The sequence below is a fragment of the Magnolia sinica genome, chromosome 1 (assembly GCF_029962835.1).
Source record: "Magnolia sinica isolate HGM2019 chromosome 1, MsV1, whole genome shotgun sequence".
Classification (NCBI taxonomy): domain Eukaryota; kingdom Viridiplantae; phylum Streptophyta; class Magnoliopsida; order Magnoliales; family Magnoliaceae; genus Magnolia; species Magnolia sinica.
The window spans coordinates 61,531,472-61,540,450 of record NC_080573.1 but is presented as its reverse complement, the minus strand read 5'-3'; positions in this window follow the sequence as shown (position 1 = coordinate 61,540,450).

The window sequence follows — 8,979 nt, the reverse complement described above, 5'->3', positions numbered from 1 at the left end:
AACTTCTCAAAATTGCTATTCTCAAATTCAGATCCATGATTACTACGAATTTTACTGATTTGAGAAGATTTTTCAGTTTGAATCCTTTTGAAAACTTTTCTTACTCCTTTAAGGGTTTCAGATTTATCCCTTAAGAAGACTACCCAAGTGAATCTGGTAAAGTCATCAACTATTACCAGGATATACTTTTTCCCACCACGACTTTCTATTCTGGTAGGTCCTATCAGATCCATGTAGAGAAGTTCGAGTGGTCTTGATGTGGTATTTGAATTCACCTTTTTGTGTGAGTTCTTTGTTTGTTTGCCTATCTGGCACTCACCACATATTTAATCTAATTTCTGAAGTTTGGGTAAACCTCTTATAAGTTCTCGTTTGCTCAATCTATATAAATTTCGATAATGTACATGTCCAAGACGTTTGTGCCATAAATCAGTCTCATCTGTATGGACCATGTAACATGTTTAATTAGATGAGCTGGATTCGCTAATAATATAGCAATTTTCAGACGTTCTACGTCCAGTTAATATTACAAAACCCTTATTGTTTAGTATCTCACAGCTTTGATTAGAAAACCAAACATTATGGTTATTATCATATATTTGAGATATACTAAGCAAGTTATGTTTTAAGCCTTCAACATATAAAACATTTTTAAACACAGAAAGATTAAAAAGTTGAACCGTACCTTAGCCTATAATCTTGCAGTTGCTACCATCACCAAATGTGACTGAACCATCAGTTATATCTTTCAGATCCGCGAATAAAGCTTTATCACCTATCATATGCTTGGAGCATCCACTGTCTAGGTACCACTTTGAATGACTTGTTGCTTTGAAAGCAGTGTGAGCAACCAAGCAGGTAACTTTAGGAACCCATTTCATAACTATTTTGGGTTTAGGAACATAGTTGGTCTTCTTTTGTGTATATTTGTAGGAATGACCTATAGAGTTAGATTTTAAGAGCTCCTTGAGTAAATCAACTATCTTTTTAGCTAGTGGATTTCGTTTCTGATTAAAGTTGACATGGCTGCTTCTAGGTTTTTAAAAAGTTTTTGAATTTCTAGAAAAATCTTGATAAGTACTTTTTCCTTTTGAGTTTGAGGACTCTCCTTTAACAAATATAGGAGGAGTATACTTTTGTTTAGGAGGTAGATTTTTATCATAGCCCAACCCGTATCGATCGCCACATTTTCTTGATCCGGATAACAGTTTTTCTAACTTTGGATCACCTTCGGCATATTTCCATGTGTCCTTTAGACTCAGAAGAGAAGATACTTCAGTTTTAAGCTTCTCAATTTCAGATTTTAAATCAATAATTAGGGAGTTTTTGAATTCCAAATCGCATTTTGATTTTTCAAAACAATATGAAATTTGTGATTTTTCTAAGACAAGTGATTCAAAATATATTTTGAGTTTAGAAAACTTTTCTTTTTGAAGTTTAAGTTTGACAGAAATTTTACAACTTTCCTTATATAGGGCATTGTAAGCTTCTTGAAGATCATCTTCATTTTCACATTCACTACTCAGATTTTCTTCACTTATTAAGTCATTATCTAAAAATGTGAATTTGGCTAGAGTCATAAGAGCTTTAACCCCATTGCCCGACTCAGTTTCAGAATCTTCTGATTCAGAAGAACCTTCAGAATCAGATGATTCATCCCATGTAGCCAACTTACCCTTCTTCTTGGGTTTGTCCCTTTGAGGACATCTATTTGCTAAGTTCCCATATTCTTGACAATTGTAACATTGACTATCTTTCAAAGATTTTCGAGATTTGGGTCTAAACTTCTTTTTATCATTTGATTTTTGAAAATCAACCCTTTTCTTGCTTTTGAAAATCTTGTAAAATTTATTAGCTAAAAGAGCCATATCATCTTCTGAATCAGAATTTTCTTCTGAATTACATTTAGAAGATTTTAGTGCGATAGATTTACCTTTAGGAGCTTTAAAGTTTAACTCGTAGGTTTGTAGAGAACCAACTAGTTCTTCTACCCTCATACTATCCGTATCACGAAGTTCCTGGATCGCGGTTACTTTAGAATTGAACCGTTCAGGAAGTGAACGTAATATTTTTGCACACACTTTACTTTCTGGGATTTTATCGCCAAGACCGCACATTGAGTTTACAATGTCATTCAATCTAGTGTAAAAGTCCATAAACATTTCATTTTCCTCCATATGAATTTCTTCAAATCTGGTTGTGAGGAGTTGGACTTTAGATTTTTTGACAATTGTAGTACCCTCGTGTGTCATTTCTAATATATCCCAAGCTTGCTTTGTAGTATCACAGGAAATGATTCTTTTGAACTCATCCGGTGATAGTGCGCAAGTAATTGCATTTAGTGCTTTAGCATTTGCACTACTCTCACTTTTCTGAAGAGTGGTCCATTCGTAATATGGTGTGACTTTCATAGATTTTGAACCATCAACCCCAGTAACTTCCATGATAGGAGGTTTCCATTCAGTCACTGTGGCTTGCCACACATTTTCATCCATTGATTTGAGGAAGATCCTCATTCTGGCTTTCCAATAGGCATAGTTGGAGCCATCAAAGGGTGGAGGCCTTGTGACTGAAAGGCTATCAAAATTTGACATCTTAAATAACTTCAATCGTTAGCTCAGGAATTAAATCCAAGAATAAAAAAGAGCTATTAGGCTCTGATACCACTTGAAAAGGCCTAGCCATATGTCCTAGAGGGGGGGTGAATAGGATAATGCCAAATAAAACTTATAACAGCGGAATTAAAAAGAATATGATAGCCAAAGTAAATCACAATGCATGAAAGTAAAACAGCCTCAAAATTCAGATCTTGAGAGGTTGATACAAATGTTGTTCTAAGGACAACCTTACACCAAAAACCAGAGTTTATGGTAGGACAACCTTATTTCTAGAAAGATCTTTGTATCAAATCTCAAACCGAAGAGGAATACAGAAATAAATACAAACTGAATTGAAATAAATTGTAATCACAAATGTATTGTTCTAGGGATAGCCATACACCATAGAAATGGCAGGGCAACCTTGCTGGAACAACTTTTAAAGGAAATTGAATATCAAGCTGATAAAGGAATAGCAGAAAATAAATTCTAAACTATTACAAAATTCTCACAATGCTTGAATTAAATGATTACAACATTCACCACCATACATACATCCCACAAAAGAATAATTAAAGATCAGAAGTATAAATCATTCAACCACAACACAAGGGATTATAGTGGTTCGCCTGTGTGTTCACCAACTATTAAACAATAGCCACATAGAATGCTACTCCACTCCTAATATCCTCACACAGGGGATATTAGCGTTCACTAACAAAATAGGTTTTCCTAGGTTCACCCAAAACCTTTACGATTGTGTCTTTGTCTGTGGGCTTACACAATTAAAAAAATCCCACTTCTGAGTTTTCCTGGCTCTCCTCAGATAACCAATACAACAAGATTTTTCTTGCAAATCTTGAAAGAAACCAAAACAGAAAGAAATTTACAATTAAATGTAAAATACCTGATTATCTCCTTCGTTGTAGCAACTCGGTAGAACCAAATCAGAGTAGATGATTGAATGTCCAAGTTCAATGTCCAGTACTCAATTACAATGGTTCTAATTCTAATAGATTTTAAATTAAACCAAATAGGGCTTGCCTTAATTGATTTTGATTCTAAAGAAAGGGAATAACAATTCCTCTTATCAAATTAGATTGGAATAGCAGAAACAAAATCAATTAAATAAAGCTAAGGAAAGAGAATATTAAATAAGCACACTTAGCTTAGATGGAGCACAGAATTATCTCTCAGAAGTTCAACGAAGATTGGCTTGAATGGATTAATTAATTCGATGATTTCTTCTGAGATTCGTGCACTATTTATAGGTGAGCAGATCGCGTCTTCGACTGGTCTAGGGAGCTCTTCGACTAGTCAAAGTAATAACAAATATTTGAAAGATCCGGCGGGATAAGCTTTGACCGTTCTACGACTGGTCGAAGGTCTCCTTCGACTGGTCGTAGGTCACCTTCAACTGGTCGAAGAACCTGAAAAACATCGCTGGATTTTGAGTCGAAGATTTTCGACTGGTCGAAGATGTAGTCGACACTGTTCCTTCGACTGGTCGAACAGATTCCTGGACTAGTCGAAGCCTAACAGATTTTATCCGAAATTTGTAACAAACTCACGACTGATCGAGGAATTTCTTAGACTGGTCGAAGTAACTCTAGGACTAGTCGAAGAAGGCCTAGGACTAGTCGAAGAACAGACCAAACTTATGTAAAATAAACATTCGATTTATGTATCCAAAATGACTTATTTCTAAGGTCAACCTAAGGTCAGTCAAACCTCAACCATGAAGTAAGGACATTGAAACATTAGGAACGGGTGACCTTGAAGTATGAGCCTTGAAGTCTTGATGTAGATCAATCTTGAAATAGTCTTGAGTTCTTTACAAACTGCCTTGTACTCTTCTTGAAGTCTTGCAGCTTGAGTCTTGTCTTGCGAGCAGTTCTTGCATACAAGATTGATCCTTGTACTTGTGAGCTTTGCTTGTTGTGAGCTTAGCTTGTTCATGAATGTTGATCCTTGAGAGAGCTTCACTTATGCAAGTTATATATAACAGTGATTTTGGCACCACAAATTTGACAATAGACAGGGATATAAACTATAACACTTACATTACCTCAGATTGCACCAAAAATTACAACTCTAATCTATGGGTCGTAATGGGGCGTACCACACGATGTTGGAATCGTAGCGCCCACCTGGTTGCTAGGGTGCAACTCTCGGGGTGTTGCAGTACTAAAATAGGGTCGCGATTAAAACTTACTAATCTGGTCTGTCAGAAATGTAATGGCACTGAAAAAGAAATGTACAGAGGGTTAATTAGGGTATGGGTCTTACAAAGGTGATGGGTAGGCATTTTGAATCCCCAGATTTTCACACATGCCTCAGAATCAATTATTGTCGAATTACTTCCTGTTGTCTGAGATGATCATGTGAGTGATTCCGTATCGACATATGATGCTCTTTCAGATGAAGTCCATGATTTTCTGCTTGGTGATCTTGGCCAGGGGATCAGCTTTGGCCCACTTGGTGAAGTAGTCGACCGCAACGACTGTGAACTTGGTCTGACCTTTGTTAACTGGCAGAGGGCCTATTATATCTATCCCCCACTGGGCGAACGACCATGGCCGGGTCATGGGGGTTAGCTGCTTGGGTGGCTGATGAGGTATTACTGCGAATCTCTGACATTTATCACATCTCTGGGTGTATTGCTTAACATCTTTCTAGATGGTCGGCTAGAAGTATCCCTGCCGAATGACTTTGTGAGCAATGACACGACTACCGGAGTGGTTGCCACAAATGCCCTGGTGTATTTTTCTCAGAACATACTCAACCTCTTCAAGTCGGAGACACCTGAGATAAGGCAGAGAGAACCCTTTTTTGTATAAGGTGCCCTCGATCATAGTGTATCGAGCTGACCTGGATCGAAGCTTGCGTACCTCTAGTCTATTGTCTGGTAGCCTACCCACTTGAAGATAGTCGACTCTCGGGTCCATCTATCTTGGGACTGAATTCACTGGAAGAACTAGATAGGGGTCAGGCTTTTTAGTACTCGGTTCGGCCAAGAACTTGATTGGAATTGTCCTCGGGATATCATCTTCGGCTATTATGGCTAGCTTTGCTAGTGTATCTGCTTTAGAGTTCTCTAACCTGGGGATTAGGATGATGTCACACTCGGGGAATTTGTTGATGAGTTCCTGGCCTTTTGTAAGTACGAGATCATTCTTTCCTCCTTGGCTTGGTATTTGTGGGCGATCTGGTTCATGACGAGCTACGAATCCCTGTGAACTTTTAGGCTCTGAGCCCCCATTGCTGCTGCTAGTTTGGGTCCAGCGAGCTATGCTTCGTATTCTGCCGTGTTGTTCGATGTTTGAAATCCAAATCTTAAGGCATATTGTATGTAAGTCTGATTGAGAGCCTTTAGGACTACCCCAACCTCGCTGCCTTTAGAATTAGTTGAGCCGTCGACGTATAATGTCCAGGTTGGCAAGTCTTGTTTGGATGCGTGATCTGCAGGTTCATTGGTTTTGGTGCTCGGATTGGCTTTCGGGTTCTAGTCATAGGTGAGCTCGACAATGAAGTCGTCCACCGCTTGAACCTTGATGGCGGTTCGAGGCTGGTATTGGATGTCAAATTGCTTAGTTCGATTGCCCATTTTGTGAGTTTTCTTGACACCTCAAGCTTCTGAAGCACTTAACAGAGGGGCTAGTTGGTCGGGATGATGATTGTATGGGCTTGGAAGTAGGGTCAGAGTCGGCGGGATGATACAACCAAAGCTAGGGTGAGCTTCTCGATGTCTGGATACCTGGTCTTGGTCGAGACTAAGGCTATGCTGACGTAGTACACTGGTAGCCGTTTCCCTTCCTGCCACTACATGAAAAATGGAAAAAAAGGACGGATTTAGAGACGATTCTAGACTGTCTCTAAAATTGGTTGGTTTAAAGACGCTTTAGAGATGGCCGTAAACCATCTCTAAAATTTTAGACGGCCCCTGACTGTCCTTAATATTGTCTTAAAAATTCGAACGTCCACAAATCATTTAAGACGGTCGTTGACCGTCTTATATGGGTCATCTGAGACGGTCATTGGCAGTCTGCATTAGAGACGGTCCTTGACCGTCTTATATGCGGTCATCTGAGACGGTCATTGGCTATCTGCATTAGAGACGGTCATTGGCCGTCTTTTACTTGCAACCTGAGATGTCAAAGACTGTCTCTACTAGAGACGGTCCTTAGCCGTCTTACAGCCCTGTCAAAGACCGTCTTTATTAGAGACTGTCCTAAACCATCTCTAACGCTCAGGTCAAAAATGAAAAAGCTCAAAAAAATTATGAATTTCGACAAAAAAAATAGTTGAGAAGCTTAGAAAAATAATTAACAATGTTTAAGAAAAATTTAAATTTTGAAAAAAAAAACTGTAATTTTATAAAAATCTAGATTAAAAAAAATAATTAAGAACTTTGAATAATGTTGATAATTTTGAAAAAAAAATTCGATAAAAATATGATATTTTGAAAAAGAAAATTTAAAAAATTAAACAAAATTGTGAAAAAATCGATAAAATGTAAAAAAAAATATATTTTTTAAAAAAGAAAACTAGATTTTGTATTTTGACAACAAAAATTGAAAAGTTATATAACAAAAGTGAGATTTAAAAAATGATATTTTGAAAAAGAAAATTTAAGAAATTAAACAAAATTGTGAAAAAATTGACAAAACTAGATTTTGATGATGTAAAAAAATATATATTTTAAAAAAGAAAACTAGATTTTGTATTTTGATAAGAAAAATTGAAAAGTTAGATAACAAAAGTGAGATTTTGATGATGTGTTGTATATCCTTGCCGCCCATACATTTCTCCAACCCATTTTTGGGCCGGGTATAAAAAATTGTGTAGATTTAAATCTTAAGTGGACCACACCATTGAAAAGAATGATAATATAGTACCTCACCATTAAAAATTATAAAGAGCCCATTGTAAGGTTTTAGTAATGTTTATTTGCAATCCAACTTGTTGATAATGTAAAGGAGATATAGATGAAGGTGAACTACAAAGATCAAATTGATCCAAAACTTTTGTGGCCTTTAAAAGGTTTTTAATGGTTAGTCATCATTGTTTTGATTGGTATGGCCCACTTGAGATTATTGAGTTCTTGTGATTTGAAATCACATCCTAAAATATGATGGAAAAATATATGGACGGTGTCGATATACATAAAATATATCAAGGTGGGCCCTACACGGTTAGAGTAACACCTATGAAGGAGTTACCTAAATAGTGAAATGGTACTATAAGGTCACCTCATGGGAATTTCCCATGAGGTTAATCTGTGTGGGCCCCACCATGATGTGTGTAGAACATCAACACCATGCATTTGATGTGTCCCCTTTAAGTCCAAAAATCAGTCATATATGAGACTTAGGTGGGCCATGGTATCTAAAACTATGTGAAGACATCCCTAAAACATATAAAAGCATTTGGTGGGGCCCACATGAGTTTTGAATGTGTATGAAACTTGGTCTGACTCCTCATTCAAGTGGGACACACATAATGAATGGGCTGGATCTATGAATCACATCTAGGTGGGCCCAATAAATGATTAGGAATGTTTTAATGGGAGGGTAACTCTCTCAACTATAGTATGTGGTGTGGCCCACCCAAGTTATGGATTGACTTTATTTTTAAGCTCGTGGCCTACCATGGAATGGTGCATTTAATTGATGAGGCATATCCAAAGTTCAAGCGGAGCCACCATAGAAAAGAGTGGGACAGTGACACCCACTATTGAAACCTTCTTAAGGCCTGCCGCAATGTTTATTTGAGATCCAATCTGTTTATAAGTTAATACAGACATGGATGCGGTTGAAACTTGGTCTGATCCCTCATCCAAGTGGGACACACATAATGAGTGTGTTGGATATGTGAATCACATTTAGGCAGGCCCAATATATGATTATAAATGTTTTAAGGAAACCCTTCGTCTCTACTACATTTAAGTGTGTTACTCATTACCTTTACCAGACTAAACTCTGTGGGGTCCACTGTTATTTATTTATTTTATCCACTCCATTCATCCATGTTAACAGATAATTTGAGGTCTAAAGAACAAAAAGGAAGCATATCCAAAGCTCAAGTGGACCACACCACAGGAAATAGTGTGATTGAACCTCTACCATTTAAAATTTCTTGGAGGCCATAAAAGTTTTGGATCAAGCTGATGTTTGTGTTTTTTATTCATTCATATATTTTTTGATATTATGAACAACCTTTAACCGTTTTTGGACAATCTGATCAGTCTAGATTGAAGAGTAATAACTTCAGATGTTTAAATCAAAATTCACTCAAATTGTTGATCAATCTTGTTTGCCCAATATCTTTCTCATATGTAACATGATCGGGGAGAGTAACTAGTCAATTTGAGGGTAATGAT